Source organism: Myodes glareolus, chromosome 3 (assembly GCF_982192425.1).
Source record: "Myodes glareolus chromosome 3, mMyoGla1.1, whole genome shotgun sequence".
In the NCBI taxonomy this organism is placed as follows: Eukaryota; Metazoa; Chordata; class Mammalia; order Rodentia; family Cricetidae; genus Myodes; species Myodes glareolus.
The window spans coordinates 40,576,099-40,594,819 of record NC_142028.1 but is presented as its reverse complement, the minus strand read 5'-3'; the positions used below and the strand labels follow the sequence as shown (position 1 = coordinate 40,594,819).

The following is an 18,721-nucleotide window of genomic DNA, read 5'->3' as shown; positions in this document are numbered from 1 at the left end:
CAAGAGACAGATGCTGGACAACACATTACCGGTAGGCTACAATCATGTGATGTTACACAAATTAATAGAAATGGGTTAATTTAAGATAAAATAGTTACCAAGGAATATTCCTAAACATATGCCAAGCAGTGTTGTTATTGATATAGTTTCAGTGTAATTACTGCGGGTCTGGGTAGCTGGGAAATGAATGAGCGGCCTCCTGCCTACAGTGCAGTGTTAGGCATGCAATTGTTTATGGTAGTCTCTACTGTACAAGTTGACAATAAAATCTTACTAAGATGGCAGTTGTGGGTTGGGGAATTTGGGAATTGTACTGGGATACATTAGGATTTGTGTGGTATCTTTTGACAGTATGACAGTCTCTGAGTCAAAAGCAATGCCAGAAAAAAGGAAAAGATTTCTTTGAAACTTCTATGGAAAACCATTTGGCTATAATTTAGAATTGACAACTCTTGAGAACCCACAATACTCCAAAGTCTTGATTATGAGTTGACGAAGCAGTTTTGCTGTGTTTGAGTTCCAGCAACAGAAAAACCACTGATTATGGAAATGGTAACATAGGGGTCTGGATAGATAAGTTGATAGTTGAGGGCAGACTGTATTCATAGTTCCCAGTACTCATGTTAGGTTACTCATAAATTGCCTGTACTTCCAACTCCAGTAGAATGCAAAGCCTTTAGCCTCTATTTGCACCATGTCCAGACCCATGCACACAGTTAAAAATTAAATCTTTTTATGAAATGGTAATTTATTTTAGATAAACACACTAATTACTAAAACTAAAGACAGTCAGGTACTTTGAGCTTCAGTAACAAAAATTGTTAAAAAATAATTACCAAGTTTTTATACATATAGTGGTGTGTGTGTGTGTGTGTGTGTGTGCGTGTTCATTTTCATGACTACAGATGCATGAGTACATGTGAAAATCTAGAAAACCTAGTGTGTTGATTTTCCCCTTTCTACATTATCCAAGACAAGTTCTTTTGTGTTCACTGCTGTGTATGACAGGTAGTTGGTACCTGAGACAACAGACATTCTCCTCTCTGTCTCCCATTTCTTTGCAGGAACATTGGTAACACATACTTCTTGCATTAGTTTAACAGTGGTTCTAGGGATTTGAACTCCTGTATTCACTCTTGTGGGGAAGCATTTTGTGCCTTGAGCCATCTCTACAGACTTTTTCTCACATTTTTAATCAGTTTCCTTTGGATGTGAATATAATATCTGAAATAGAAAGGAACTTTTGCCTTAGACCAGGCAATTAATAAAAGATCTATGTGAGATACAAACTTATTTTAAAGTCTTCAGGTCAGTATACTTTCAAAACCCAAGTTTTTGCCTGTCAAAACTAGGACTAAATGTATAGCAAAATTAATTAAGCAATAAAGAATATTAAATATCAAAAACTAGATTTAAAAATGCAGTGATTATTTGGTAAGAGAATGGGTAAATAAACAGAAGGAGGTCAGATAAGGCACTTTGGAGAGGAAGTTGCTTTGAGAGTAAACATTTAAATAACAATAAACTGTGAACCCTAATAGAGAGTTTATCATTTTAACAACAGTTGAAGGATAAGATATGGGGCTGGTATAGATGTTTTCAAAACCCGTCTTTCAGAAAATTCAGACCATTCTAAAGTGATGAAGCTGAGTATTTGAACTGATTGGAAGCACAAAGAAGCTGTTTTAAAATCACAGGTATTAATTCAATCAACTGGTCAGGACTAGTTTTATGTTACATTAATTTATGCACATAGACAAAGCACAGTACTACAAGTGGACAAAAGCATATTCACTGCTATTTTCAAGAGCAAAAAGAATTCCTTTGTTCTAAGTATGCAGGTTAATAATGAGGGTAGAGTAATTTAGGAAGACAGTATCATTGAAAAACTCATGCCGACATTTTTTTCTACCTGTAACAATTTTAATACGTGATGATATAAGGAAAGAAATAAGCTATTGATTTTTTTCAAAGGTAATGTGTTGACCAAAAGAGAAGAGAACACTGGGGAGTTCTTTTACGGATATATTTGAATGTCATTTCAAAAAATAAACACATTTCCCATAACAATGCAGGGAGGTTAATGGAATAATGCAGGTGAAAGCTTTTTGGCTCAAAGGAGTTCCATCAGGGTAAGGTATTATTGTTTAACACACCACGACCCAGACCTATGATTGCCAGGGTGGTGGCTATTTTTACACAAGCCAGTGCAGTATTCACAGTGTTCCTGGCATAGAACCCAGCCGCCAGCATTGTGTTTGTGCCTTCCTGATGCCTGCCCTGCTCAAAATGATTAATCTCTGGTCTCCTGAACTAAAATCTTTTTTCCTTCCCCCCCTTTTCTTCTTTCCATAAACTAAAGATAATGCTCCATATTAAACTTACCTCTTAGATCTCTGGAATTAATAATTACAAATAATTATAAATATCTCCATGTGTTTTTGCTTACCTGTTATACATGGATGAATGAGGTAATTAACTATGAGCTAATAACAGATATCAATAATTGATCTATGACCATGTTGGCTCTTAAAATCATACAGATTACTCAGTGCAGATAATAAGTTGGTAAAGTGCATGCTGTCAAAGCAGGGGGACCTGAGTTTGATCCCGACAACTAACCTGAAAAAATCTAAACGTGATGGATGTCTTTATAGTCCCAGTACTGGAAAGATAGCGATGGGTAGAATCCTGGAGCTCACTAAGAAGTTAAACTAGCCTATTGGGATCTCCATGACAGTAAGAGACCTTCTCTCTAAAGAACAATGTACACAGATCCTGGGGAATGATATTTGAGGTTAATCTCTAGGCCCCATAGGCAGGTGCACTTCCATTCCTCAATGTATGAGAACCCACCCCCCACTGTCACACACATGTTACATCATATAACTTGTATTGACAAATCCATCTGAGAAGCAAAATCATTAATAGGTAGAATGCAGCTGTTTAAAAATAAGTTTTATTCCTATCACTTAGAGATAATCAGATTTAAATAAGAAATGGGAATTGCTTTTTTCTTTGTTTTCACTTGTGAGGTATGTGGAGGAATCTTTTTGAGCTCTTTGGTAATAGGCAAAAATAAATGGGCTTTTAACTTTATATTGATGAGTATTGTTATTCTTAATTTCTTCTGCCAGGATTTAATCTTCAATGCCCCATTTGTCTTTTCATTTAGAAATAATTTGTTTTTCTCAGGATTGCAACCCCACTGCAGTTTCTTATACTTTGATTTGCCAAACTCTCTTAGATTACTTGTGCTTTTTCGAATGTTTGTAATTTTCTCCATGTTTGATAAGAACTTTTTGATCTCTTTATGTCTATTAATCAAATACAGAATTTATGGTAATTTTCATGACATTAGACTAGAAAGAGTAAATCATTTTTCATATAAAAGGGCAAAGAATTTCTTACAAAATGAGTTGACATCCTTACAAACATTTGAACTAATTTTAAATCTCAATTAGATGGCATTTTCTTGACGTCCAGATTAATGTCAATAATAAAATGTATGTCTAGTACAGAGAAGTGCCTTCATTCCTACAGTTCCAGGGATTTTTTTTTTTTGGTTTTTTGATAAAAGATATTGGCATTTAAAAATGCAATGTTTACTAATTCTTCAGGAAATTTAGATGACCTGTTTCATTGTAGTTGTCCTTCACTGCAATCCCTAACTCCTTCCAGATTCATCCCAACTTCCTACCCTTTCCAACTTTATATCACTTATTTTTTAATAAACCAACAAATTCAATCTAAACTATACATGCACTCTTGGGTGTAGGAACAGCCTCTGAATTTGCAGTTCATCTATCAGGGCCTACATCCCTAAAGAAATTTAATTCTATCCCAAGACTGCAACAGCTGTCAGTAATTCCCCAGTTAGGATTTAATACTTGTGATCCCCTTCTTGCTCCATGCTAGAGTGTTGACTGGCTTAACCCTGTGCAGCCCTTACAAAGGAAAGCATGGCTGCTGTGAATTTATGAGTGAGCTTGGTGGCCCTGTCATGACTAAGATGCTCTGCTCTTCCCTAACCTTTGGCTCTTAAAACTTTGCTGCCTCTTTAACAGTGGTCAGTGAGAGTCTAAGAGTTGGGGTAGTGACACACATGCCAGAGTTGTGACTAAGCATAAGACACTGACTTTTCAAATTTTTAATTTTACTTTCCTTTCTTTCGTGTGTTTCTGTGTGGGCTTGCATGTCCCGCAGTGCATGTGTGTGCAGTTCTGAGAACAACTTGATGATGTTGATTTTTCTCAGTTCGCCTTGTGGGTCTCAACGATCACTCAGGTAGTCAGGCTTGGTGGCGAGCACCTGTACCATGGAGTTATTTTGCTAGCTCAGAAGCTATATTATTTTACTAAAAACTATCCAGTGAGGAAGTTGCAGTATTGTACATGAGTACAAAATGAAGAAAAATTAGGGTGAACCTAAAGTCTTTGTTAAAGTATTTAGAGAGGAATTTTGAATCCCCAAGCCCAAACACAGGATTTTGGTGTTTTCATTTCATGCTTTTCTACTGAATAGAAAATAATTTGAGATGCTGAATGTCTAAGTTACTTTAATTTAAAGTTTAGAAGTAAAATCTTGGCCTTTCTTACAGGTGTAAGATAGAAACTCAGGGTTGTTTTGACTTGCATTTCTCTGATGACTAAGGATGTTGAACTAAGGATATTAAGTGCCTTTTAGCCATTTTAAATTCCTCTGTTGAGAGTTCTATGTTTTGGTCTGAACTCCATTTTTTTAAATTGAATTATTTGTTCTTTCTCCCCTTTGCAGTTGTAAAGTGCTGGAAATTTAGATGTTGAATCACTAATTCTAAAGTTCCTATCTTGAAAGCTGGTTTTTATTTGTTCCTTTAGTAAATGTGGCAACTAGCAAGAGATGTACTACTGCTCTTTTTCTTCAATACATTTTTTTAGAATGGATATCAGCTAAATGTAAACTGAAGATTGCAAACATGGAGTTAGGGTTATAGCTTAGTTGGTAGATGCTTGATTAATATGAAAGAATCCCTGGATTAATCCTCCTTACTGCATAACAACTTCAAATGGTGGGACATGCTTGCAATCCTAGTCTTTGAGAGGTAGAGGCAGGGAGATCACTATTTGAACATCATCATTACCTACATAAGGAGTTTAAGTTTAATGACAACCTAGTTAATGGCCTCTGTCTCAAAATAAGAGAAACAATGAAAATGTTTTATGAGCTTCTGATATCTTTTTAAATCATAAAAATACCTAGAAAATAAAAACGAAGAATAAAGGGAAAATTCCTTATCATTTCTGTCTCATGAAAGCTGCCATATCATCCAGCTATAATTTTAAAGATCATAATGAGAAGGTGATATATGGCTTAGTGATAAAGTATGTGCAAGGCCTTGGGTTCCATCCCCAGCACCACAAAAATATATGCTATTTGATGAAAATAGTTCCAAAATCCCTCCACAGTACATTAAAACACTGAAGGATTATGCTAAAGAAAATGAGTAATAGTTTGATCTCAAATATAAAACAATGGTAATTTGCAGCAAGAATAGTCCTGTGAAAATATGGTCTCAAATCAAATCAAAGGTAGGGAAGGGAGCAGAGAAAAAAGTAGAGCTCAATAAAAATCAATTAGAAAAGACCAGACATGCAAAAAAAATCATAACTAAAAAAAAAACAAAGATTGGTATATACAAGTAAAAAAAATGAAAGAAAGAGAGAAAGAAAGAAAGAAAAAAGGAAGGAAGGAAGGAAGGAAGGAAGGAAGGAAGGAAGAAAGAAAGAAAGAAGGAAAACTTGAAGAAACCACTGGGCCTGATCTCAAATTGTTCATATGAAGAACCTGAAAATTGTGAATGCTTGAATGATCTGTAATTACTTTTACATAATCCCAGAATGATGTTTCGGCTTAGTTTTACTATGATAAAGAGTGACATTACAGAAAGGATTAAGATTGAATAAGGACATTTTGGTTTTAGGGAAATCTGTAGAGAGAAAGATAACTTATTTTTATCAATTTCTGATTGACAAAGCTTGATAAGACCATGTGTGTCATTTTGAAAACAATCATTCAATCAATTATTTGAAAATATCATGCTTTTGTACACTGTGTTTTAATCACATTTGTTCCTCATTCCTTCCTTTAGCATCACTGGGATCCACTTTCCCTATTCTCCCTTCACTCCCACTTTCATGATTTTTATTTTATGTATAACCCACAGACTCCAGTTTGTGGTGCTCCTATAGGCATAGGGGTGGGGCCAGCCACTGGAGAATGGTTATGCAGCCAGAGACCACATTCCTAAAGAAAGATGATCCTCCATCTCCATGGGCAGCATCAATGGACAATACCATCTCAGTTTGGGGTAAAGACAAATGAGCCCCACTTTTATGTTTGAATGTTGACTGATTTGATCTTTTTAACATGGAGGGGCCTGCTTGTTGGGGTTTCTGTCCCACCCAGTACCCCACAGCCAGCAAGCCCCAAAGAAAATCATACAAAGGACTCCGTAAGATTATAAAACTGATTAGTTCATTAGCTCAGTCTTCTTACTAACTAATTCTTACATCCTACGGTAACCCATAATTCTTGTCTGTGTTAGCCATGTGGCTCAGTACCTTTTCCAGCAGGGCAGGTTACATCTTGCTTCTCTGCGGTCTGGGCAGGAATGGAGGAATGGGCTTCCTCCTCTTAGCCTTCTCCTGTTCTCACCACCCTGCCTCTACTTTCTGTCTGGTTGACCTGCCTATACTTCCTGCCTGGCCAATGAGGGTTTTATTAAAATACATGATTGACAGAATACAGATAATTCTCCTGCACCAGATCTTGAGCAGACAACTGTAGCTTCTGTGAGTTTTTGAGTTCAATGATTCTGTTATAACTAGAAGATTCTACTTTATTCTGCTCCTCTGAGGCCTCTGGCTCTTAAAATATTTCTGCACACTTCTGGGATAGTCCCAGAGACTTAAGGTGGGGTATGTGATTTAGATGTCTTTTTTATGACTTAGCACAGCACAGCACAGAAAATTCTTCTGTGCTCTCTGACCATTTGTGAGTCATTTTTAGTGTTAATCTCCATGCACTGAATAAAGAGGCTTCCCTGATGATATCTGAGGACTGCACTAATCTGTGTTTTAAAAAATAGTATTTCTTTATGTATCAGTTTGATACTGTGTTTGTTTAGCAAAATATCTTGTAGTGTGTTCACCTCAAGGTCTTGTGTGCTCCCCAAACATGGGTCCGTTCCAGATTTATACTACCAGGCATGTTTCCTCCTAAGAAGCATGTCTCAAATACAATCAGAAAGCAGTTGGTTACCCCTATACTGTTCATGCCACTGTAGTACCCAGGGGCATATTTTGCTAGGACATTTGTTACTGTGACTGGCAAGGTTCACAACTTGGTAAGACTATTTATGACTATTCTCTCTCAGCTGCCAAATAGCATCTTCCAGTACTTTGAAAGCTAGCCAGCACTAATAAATATTTCTGGTCAAGAACAGATTAATTTCTCCATGTTCTACAAGTCAAGTGTGTGGTGTTCCCAGCAGCAGAATAAGACTAGCTATCTCTTCAAAGTAAATAAAATACAGGACATTATTCAGAAAACTACAACATTTCCCTCACATTTGATTCACTACAGGGCAAACATTTTGAGTTGCTCTGTCTTACATGGAACGTATATATTATATATGGATTACGTGGATCTCTCACAAGGTTGTCTTCACCTTTGGTAGAGAAGAGCATTGAGAAGAACAAATTTAGTTAGATGATGTCCTTTTCTTTTTCATACTTTCGGTGCCCTGCAGCCCACAGCTTTCACCTGTTTAATTCTCCAGCAGTGCAGACAGGGAGCAGAGACGCAAATGTCCTTTCTCTCGTTTCACCAGTATATATATAATAGGGATTCATATGGTTTACTGTGATTTCCCATATATTAATAAAGTTTTATAACATGAATAGATCATGTCAGGTCACATGTCTACTATCACTATCACTCCTGGGCCTTTTCCAGCTCAAGTAATTCCTTCAACTTTGGGTTTGTATTGGTTTTTATATATGTATTTCTAACCCTTCATTTCTTCATATGAGAATGGACATGTGGTGCTTATGTTCCTGTGCTTCCTCCTTGGTGGAATTTTCTTTCTTCTGTCCATTTTACTGTAAATAAAAGGACTTCATGCTTATGACTGAATAATGCTTAGAGATATCATATATTACATGCAATTTTTTGCCCATTAGCCCATATGTGGTTACCTAAGATAACTCCAAATCTTGCCTATTATTATTAAAGCTGCAAGCAAAATCAAGTATTATCTCTTATAAGAAGACTTTATTACCTCTTGATTTAATATAGAAATGGAATACCTAAATCAGAGGCAAAATCTTTCTTTTATTTTCTTTCATTTTTTTGTTCTTTTTTGAATCTCCACAATGACTAAATACTTGACATTCCCATCAACCATTGTATATGACATTTCCTTTACCTCTGCCTCCTTACCAGCATATTTTTATTATATATTCATTAAGCTTTATGATAGTAGCCATACTAATTCTAATAACTTGCCCTCCCACTTTGGATTTGCCTTGCATTTATTACTCTGGTTGTAGTAGTACCAAGCTTATGTATGGAGAGAGAGCGAGAGAGAGCTGAAGAAACAGTTCAGTTGGTTGAATGTTTGTCATGCAAACATGAGGACCAGAATTATTTCATAAGAACCAGCCTGATCTATAAGAGCTAGTTCCAGAACAGGCACCAAAGCTACAGAGAAACCCTGTCTTGGAAAAAAAAAAACTATATTTTAAGAAAAAATCAGACTATGGTGGCAAACTTTATGTCCATTTTGTTCATTTGCTATCTATAGGAACTCATCCTAATTTTCAGAATTTACAAAAAGATGGGAATCCCTAGGGTTCACTGGCCATTGAGCCTACTACTACTATATGGAACAATGAGATATCCTGTTTCAAATAACAGAAGGTGATGAAGGAGAAGCACTAAGGTAGCCATCTGGCCTCAGTGAGTGCCTGCATGCCGGCACATCTTCACATATACCAATATGCACACACATAGACACATACTCTCAGAACAGTGATTGGAAATTCTGGATCCTCTGGCCCTAACACTGATTCATAGGGCAATTTCCAAGATGATAGCACTTTTATAAATTCGACAAAGCTAAATGAGGCTTTGTTCCCAGAAAAGCACTCAGCTTACGTGGATCTCTCACAAGGTTGTCTTCACCTTTGGTAGAGAAGAGCATTGAGAAGAACAAATTTAGTTAGATGATGTCCTTTTCTTTTTCATACTTTCGGTGCCCTGCAGCCCACAGCTTTCACCTGTTTAATTCTCCAGCAGTGCAGACAGGGAGCAGAGACGCAAATGTCCTTTCTCTCGTTTCACCAGTGAAAAACCGAGGTTCAAAGAGGTTAAATGGCTTAGCCAAGGTAATCCTTTGAGTTGATGCCAGCACCAGAATAGCACATCTGTCTGCTCACCCTCTCTCATGTGATTCTCTGTCCACTGTCGTGGACTGATTGATAAAATGCATTGTTCTGCCCTCTGCCATAGAGTCCTTTATTGGGACATGAAGACAACATCAGGACTGTCCAGATACAAAGAATGCTAAAGGAAGGAGTTCTTCTGTTGATTCTTTTCCATGAAATTTCACAGCCACAGTCGAATGAGAAACTTGAGACACCTATTGAGATCGTATTTCCATTAGCTCTAGCTAGAACTGTATTTTGCAGAAATTAGAGATACATCTTGTGGTCCGACCACTCAGATGAGTGCCCCAGGAGTTCAGAGATACACTGCTGCTTAGGTAAGTCAAAATGCCCTTTGCCAATAGTTTCTATCCCAGTTCATAGGCATTTAGAATTCAGGATCAAACGTATATATTATGATTCAGTAAAATTCATCATCTATCTTGCACATATTTGCAGGGAAAGTAAGTTGCCCAACTCATTAAATCCTCTCATGATTCAGTCTTATGACCTTATGTGGCAGCCCAGCAGGTGGCTTACTAAGTATATTAAATTATACTTCTTATGGACACAGGGAAACTTGACCTCCAACTTACCACACTTCTTTTTATGAAATGGCAATGGAACTGAGAGACTAAAGAAAACATTAGAGGCATCGAGCACATATGCTTATTCAATGAGGTACGTAATTTTAACTGCTGAGCTTGCCTTTTGAGGCTAGGTTTACTCCAGAAACAATGCAAATAATCAAATTTTAAAATTTTCACCAGTAATATTATCGCTCACTGCTTTCTGTTTCTTAAGCACAGTATAAATAAAGCCAACCATTTGACCCTTGAATTAGTCTATGTCTTTTGCTCTTCATGACTAGCTCTAGTTTTCCTCTCTGAGGTTCTTTAGGACAAATCTGAGATCTTATTTTACTCTGCCTTTCTAGTCAACAGGTCATGATTGGTCCAGGTTAAGGACTCAGAGATGGAAGTCCAGTTTGTTGTAGAGATGGATGGTAAAAAGGTTTTTATTTTGTGTAATGAGGAAGGGCTGTGTCCGGGATGTAAATGTCTGATGTATGTGCAACCACTCTTCATTCTCATGTTAATTGCAGCAGTTACTAATACGTCATGACACTACTCGGTGTGGGCATGACATCACATATATTCCTCACAGTAGAAACCATTACGTTCCATTTAAACAAGTATATGAGAGATATTATATCACTTAGCCTAAGATACCAGGAATGATACAGAATTTTATTGCTAGGAATGGAACCTAGGATTACACCTTGCAAGCATTCTGTTACTGAGCTATGCACCCCACATAGAAATGCATATGAGTACATAGAAAAAAAGGATTTTGGAAATCTATTTAGTACATACTTCAGCCCATGCAGTAGAATAAAAACCTAGTGCCGTTGTCCTTGGCTTCTCAGTCAGCCATCATTACCAGTCACATTCAGAGTGTCCATTTTGATCACATGTTCCATCACTCCCAGTCCAGCTGGCCTTGGTGAGCTCCCATTATACCAGTCCCACCATCTCAGAGGGTGAATGCACCTCTCGTGATCCTGACTTCATTGCTCATGTTCTCCTTCCTTCTGTTCCTTATTTGGACCTTGGGAACTAAGTCCAGTGCTCCAATGTGGGTCTCTGTCTCTATCTCCATCCATCGCTAGATGAAGGTTCTATGGTGATATGCAAGATATTCATCAGTGTGGCTATGGGACAAGGCCAGTTCAGGCACCCTCTCCTCTGCTGCCCAAGGAACAATCTGGGGACCTCTCCTTGGACCTGGGAACCCCTCTAGAGACAAGTCTCTTGAAAACCCTGAAATGGTTCCCTTAATCAAGATATTTACTTTCCTGCTCCCATATCCACCCGTCCTCCATCCTACCCATCCCACTCCCCCAAGCTCTCCTGAATCCTCCCCTTCTCCCTTCTCTCTACCCATCTCCCCTTACAACCCCCACCTCGTGCACCCATGTTTTGCCTGGCATTCTTGTCTACTTCCAATATCCAGGAGGATAACTATATATTTTCTTTGGGTTCACCTTCTTATTTAGGTGATTGCTAATTATATGGAAATTTACTTAATCAATCACTCTTCTGCAAAAGTTTACTAATTTTGATTTTAACTCTAAAAGTGAGTTATTTAATTTATAATTTATGTGATTTACAGGCCACAAACCTTCTACTAATAAACTTAACTTCTATAGCCTGAACTTTCAGGGGTTTGTCTGCTTAGTTGGATAATGCCAGCTTTCTTACTGAGCAGTTGGGCTGGAGAAAGAAATACCTAAAGCAGTATAAATGGTAGTTTTAGGCTGTTACAGCCTCAAGAAACAATGATATGATGCTGCAGCAATAGTTGTCAGTACAGTGCTTGCCAAGTAACTGTGGGGACTTGAGTTCGAGCCTCAGAAAATATGTGACAAAATCAGGTGTGGTAATGCCCATTGAAATCCCAGCACTGGGAGGCAGATACAGATGGGGCAGTGGGACAATGTACAGCCAGTCTCACCATCCCGGTAAATTCTAGGCCAGTGAGAAATCCTGTCTCAAAAAACTAGTGAGTGGCCATCCTGAGGAATGATGCCCGAGAGACACACACACACAGAAACACACAAATATACACATATGCATACAAAGTGTAAATGAGTCTGATATGGACAATGAAAAGTAGAATAGGTTATCATTGAATATGCCCATCAGTATTCTATGACTATCACCTTGTCTCTTTAGCAATTAATTGCTCATGGTGATCAATAGGCATAATAAATAATTATTAAACTCAAGTGATATAAATCAGCAGATGCTTATTGCCCGTGAAGTCACTGTGGATCAGGAGCTTCTTAGATTATTTTTAATTAATGGTTAAGGAGTCCATGACTGTTTCTTCTTGGAATCCTTTTGTCTTAGACACATGAACTCCAAAATTATTACCCAATAATTACCCAGTACTACATGTCATCCAAGCTAGGCTCTAGGAAGCAAATTTTCATCCTCTGGCCTCCATGAAGAAGCATGATCCCTAGCTTGTAAGGTGTAAAAGAGTTTGTTAAAAAGGTCATTCTTTGGATCCATGAAGAAGAAAGTATAATGTGTCTGCCTGATTTAGGCATCACTGCACTTGACTAATCTGTAGCAGGATGTATAAAGGATGGAGTTGAGAGAAGATTTGGGCATATGGATTTCTCAGCCTTTGAAGAACATATTGTACCTTACTGAAATGAATTAAACAATTCATTGGAAACCACCAACATAGTTTGAGAAAGATAGTCTTACCATTTATTTATCAATTCAATGAGTGTTTGCCTCTACCAGGAACTAAGGTTACAAAGCCAATCCATTACTTTATATCTTGGCCCATTACCATTTCTAGTGCTTCTAACCAAATGTGTAATGAATTTATGTAGACACCAGTTTTCTTATGGAATCTTCTTACCATGAAATGAAAGATGCTATACTTACTGCTTTCTCTTTCAGAAATTGTCTCTTAAAAATCTAATATTTGTAGCCGGGTGGTAGTGGCACACACCTCTCCAGGAGTAGAGGCAGACAGATCTCTGTGAGTTCGAGGTCAGCCTGGTCCACAAGAGCTAGTTCTAGAACAACTAAGGCTGTTATACAGAGAAAACCCTGTCTCCAAAAACAAACAAACAAACAAAAATCTAACATTTGCACTGCCACATTTAAGTACATTTTCTTTTTCATATTTCTCAATCTACTTAACATTAAGATCATACTCATCATTACTTCAATCAAAGCACACAATCAGAGCCAAGTATGGCAGCTTACATCTGTAATCCCTGAACTTGGAAAACGGAGGAAGATATATTCCCATGAGTTCAAGATCAGGTTACATACCAGGTTCCAGGATAGCCAGGCCTAGAGAGTGAGAATCTCTGTCTGACAAAAATAAACTGAACCCACATAAAACAAAACAAAACTAAGTCTGCAAGTAGATATTCCTCAGTCTACTTCTGTATAGGATAATTGATGTGTTTGTTCATATTTGAGAATAATTGATCCAGTCCTTTTTTTAGTTATTATGCAATATAAAAACCTAACCCATAGAGAGTCCTGGTTCATTCACCCAACTGTCTTTAAGAGCCATCACAGTTTTTATAATTTTCATAGTTTCTCTCTTGTCCATTATGGGCCTTATAGACATATGCTCATGCATATATGAATTACAAAGGTTGTTATGTCATGAAACCACAGACGTCAAACACAGAAGCAAGTCTTTATTTCGTGATTTCTATTCCCCATGAAATGCAGTATTTGCTGCACGAAGAAATTCTGATAACCTACTCAAGTTATTTTTTAAAATCAAATGTAAGAAGATATTAGTTTTATGCTATTGAAAAGTTATGATTGAACTCTTGTTTTTTCCTACTAGCATATTTTTAATTTCTCCATTTTCAAGATTAAAAATTATTACTAATTCTATTTAGGTTAGGACAAAAGTTTTCAGGGTGGGGAAAACTGATACTCTAGCAGGAAGTTTATTATATTCTTAGTAAAATTAATACGAAGATAGGAATATGATGTCCATTTGCATAGAACTATTTTAAATTGATTCCCTCACATCGGCGACATTCTTGTTCATCAAATATAAACAAAGCAGTCAGACAATTAAAGGAAAATTACAAATTGATAGAAGGGACTTATTAAGTAAAATTTTAGTTTCAAACCTGATTCTCCCCTTCTACATATGTTCTACAGAACATATTAGCTTTTTCATCATTCCAATTTGTCATCTGTCTAATTGTATAATATCTTCCCCTAATTAACATGGGTTAATACATAACTCATGTTTCCATGGCACATTAGTTGATATTCAGTGAGGGAAAAATGAAAGAGGAGTTTATATTAAAATATATTCAAGTCATGTTGAACATAATAGAATTATTTTTTAAAATCTAAGGCTTTAAGGGTGTGAAAGAAGTATGCTATGCCTTGCTGGTTTCTTCATTAAGTAGGTTTTAGTTTGGATATACTTTCCTTCATATTTAGAATATTTGACAGACTCATATTTCTAGTTCTTTCAGAAAATTGGGCTCTCCTCAGTGGTGCTACTGAAGTCTTGGCACTAGAAGGGAAGCCCATGGGCAAGTTCAACCTATTCTGAATACTGAAGTCTGCCCTTTATCTGTACGATAGACTCATTTGTCTGTGAACAAATGCTCTACAAACAGTACATTCAAGAAAAACCTCACAGACTGAGGATGTAGTTCAGATAGTAGAGTGCTTGCTAGCATGCAGAATGTCTTGGATTCAGTACCTAGCAGCAATGAAAGTTAGTGTGCTAGCATATGCCTGTAATCCCAGCATATAGGAGGTTGAGGAGCTCTGGTCTAAACTTCAATACCACGTTGAACATTCCATCTTATACTTGAAATATTCTTCTGGTAGGAGGTTTAAATCCAGACTTATAAAGCTGTAACTATTTAAATTTGCCCCTTGAATATAAAAAATAATTGCTGAACTCAGGAAAACCTTATTGGAGTAAAAGAATAATTTTATTCAAGGACAGTGTGTTCCTAGAAAAAAAGTTTCTAAAATTAGCAATACTAAGATTAATTTAAGTAGATTTAAATAATAATATATGTGTATGTTGAAATCAGTCATTTTCAAATAAATGAAACCAGCAATTTTTCTTATATATAATAGAATGTAAGCTAAATTATAATTTCATAGAGCTTTCACAATGAGAAAAATAATTACATAATATTCTTGATAATTCTAAGAAAACTGGATTATGCAACAGAATCCTGTTCTTCCCTAATACTGAACAATACAATTATGACATGACAAGACATTACAATCAATTATCCAACTTCTGTAAGTCATTTCAGTCATTTCATACTCAAATGCTTGAGCTAAATTCTGAAATATCCTTTACAGACTCATGATTTTTCTACTCATGTTCCAGTTTGTAGAACATACTGTTTTGAAGTTTGAGGGGCTTTGGAAAGTGGGACCCACCTAGTAGAAGTTGGCCTCCTGTGGTCGGCTTTTGAAGGCTGTACATGCCTTTGGTACCATCTATTGCATTTGCTTTTTGTCTGCTCCCACCATTTCCTTCCCACAGTGATGGGTAGCATCCTCAGAACCGTGAACTGAGTCCATCAGATATGTAGTTCACAGTATATGGTGTATCTTTTACATACTCCCATTTATCAAAACTTCTTGCATTTTATCTAAGATATTTCTGATATGAGTTGCATTGCATTCACGTGGTCCTATCTATGTAGTTGAAGATTTTCTTATGTAACTGTTTGATCTTTCATTTCTCGTATTGTAATGTGCTGTTTAAATTCATTGTATTCATTGATGAGAGATCAGCTCACAGGACAATGGATATTTTACCAGTTCTGAAGGGATGGGCGTTTTGAATAATTTTTTCATGAGGTGATGGATAATGAATATTTGAATGATAAGAAAGCCATTAAATGAAAATCCATGTCAATGAGCCCCATAAATGCCGTTCATCTTCTTTTTTTACCTTTCTACTACTTAGTTAAGTAATTCTTTTTGTTTCAACTATATTTGGTATGTCTGTGCATGGTTACTGTTGTGATAAACACCACGACCAAAAGTAACTTGGGGGAATCATTTCATGTCATTTCCCAGGTTACAATCAGAATGCAATTGCCTAGGCCCTCTGATACCAACTGTCAATTAATAAAATCCCCACAGACTGATATGATGGAGGAAATTCCTCAGCTGACAGTTCCACTTCCCAGATACGTCAACTTGGACACCAAGATTACCTATCATATCCTGGCATGAAGAACTACATGTATTTGGGTGTATTTGGTGGCAGGATTTAATGACAGATATCTTTCCCCACCATTACCTACCTTGGATGTTGAAGTAGGGTCTCAGTGGATTCAAAACATCACCTATTAACTATTCAAGCCAGCCAGTATGCCCTGACATTCCCCCATCTCCACCTCCAAAATTAAAAGGTACATATGGTCCATTATATTATTCTGGCATTTACACAGACACTGAGGATTTGAGGTCAGGCCTTTATCTTTGGATGGCAAATACTCCACCTCCAAGCCACCTCACTAGTTATGAAGTCCATCTTTATTTCAGTTAAATTCCTTATTATTGGCATGCTTCCTTATTTTTCAGTTCAGCTTTGATGAATCTTTTGCTTCATCCTTGACTTGTGAACAATACTTCCACTCTCTAAACATTAGATTGCTTCTCTAGAGCTCTAAAGTTTCAGTCTTAGGAGTAGGTATGAATTGTGCTCAGTGATGCATGGTCTTTCACCTAACCCTACTGCTGTTCAACATTATTGAACAGAAAAATAGACAACCAGACAACATGACAAAATTCCTGTCTTTTAATTTGCATTTTGTTTTTCAGCTGTGACCTCCTAAGCATGTTGTTCTCCTGGAAAACACCCTATAAGATAAATCTCAAATTGATAGATACTAAGTAATTTTCTCTCCATATATTCACTCCCAGCAGTCTTTTCTCTTCGTTTTCTTTCTATATCCCTTCATTAGGGACCTCCATGGTTATCTGTGAAAATAGTTATTTTCTTTCTCTTGTGTTACAGAGTATCCCCGATCTCCTCCCCAGAGTCCTTTCACATGATTTGTAGATACAAATCCTACTTGGCTTATAAGGGCTTTGAAAACTTCCCTTACTGGATTCACCAAGCCACTCAGTCAATGAACTATTAATAACCCTGTCTATTACTTCAAAGAAGTTTCTGCTTTGTTATGAATACAGTTGTTGATCATTAACAATTATAGTTGTATTGTTCTTGATAATACATTTTCCTTGTTTTTGACGGAGTGTTAAGATGATGTCAAAACACTCTCTCACAATGTAATTATTTGAATGTGTTGATATTTCTAAATTATATAATTATAAATTATAATATTTCAAACTTCTACTCATAATCTTTTATGATTAATTGCTCAATAAATTTGAATTTGATTTCTTAAAGAAGAAAACTTTTGATACTTATTTTCTCTATTTAGAACTGTTACTATCCTTTTTCTGCTCAATATTATTTTTATTGTAGTAGCTATGTTTGACAGGAATGCAAGAAAAAGAATAGTTTCTATGTCTTTCAAGACTGAAGTTTTTGTATACAGTAGTATGCTGTTATTACTCATAATCGTGAGTATAAATTCTTGTGATTATATGGATGTGTATGTATGTATGTGGGTGCACTTGTGTGTATATGCTGTGTGTTGATTAAATGCTGTATTGTGACTAGGAATTTATGGGATATCTTCTTGCCAGCTTCTACTCTACTTATACCCACATCACTTTCAAATATTATGCATAAATATTATGCATAAATACTGATTTTTGTAGAAGTGCAGTCACTGGTTTTCTACTCTGACCATGATTGTTTGTTTTAATGTTAGTCACTGAACCAAAGTGCTATGGTTCTGAGTTGTTACTCATAAATTCTCTAAAAGTATCTATGAAATGTCTGTGTATCAGCTGACAATTTACCAGTTATCAAGGTAGTTTAAATGAGTGAATGAGCTTACCCTAAAGACATTTAATTTAAAGTTTAAGTAATATACCAATGAATTATCATAGGTAATGTGCATGACACTTCCATCACATCCTTTACCAAAGCAGGTTTAAATGATTTCACCAACATTGTGTTCTGCCTAAAGTTCAGCTAGTGAACTAACTCATCGAAATACATCATTTGTTTCAACCAGTCCATAAGCTTTAGGCTTTATGTAAAATGGTTCCAGGAGCAAATTCATAATAGATTATTGACACTATACTATTTTATATTACTGTTTTATATTACAATCAACCAAAAGCATTGCTTCAGGCGCACATTTATTTTTTCTCACAAAATACTTCACTAAACACTTCCTGGAGGCTCCCCATGTGCAGACAGTAAAGATACAACTACAGAAGCAAAGTAGACACAGTCCGTCCATGTACTTTTTGATAATTTTTTTTTATTTTTGAACAGGCTAGAAATTGAACTCATAGCTGTATGCTTGCTTTGAGAAATATCTTTCCATCAAATTAGTCATGATTCACATTTTGGAAAGTGTAGAAAAAAGATATTAGATGTTAAACAATCACATAAATGAATATAAAAGTGAAAGTTATAATTCTTATGTGTCATTATGGGAGAATATATTAATTGTCATTAGAAAGGTTTTCCTACATGACATCTGAACTAAACCTGGATAAATATGCTGGCCAAGCAATAAAGTAATAGAGGGAGTAATGGAT

The 18,721-nt window shown here is 36.3% G+C and overlaps 1 protein-coding gene across 4 annotated transcripts in view; it reads left to right on the top strand.

Moving 5' to 3' along the window:
- Grm7 (glutamate metabotropic receptor 7) overlaps positions 1 to 18,721 on the top strand; it is an 866,857-nt gene that overhangs the window by 33,625 nt on the left and 814,511 nt on the right. The gene's annotated exons all lie outside the window — the stretch shown is intronic.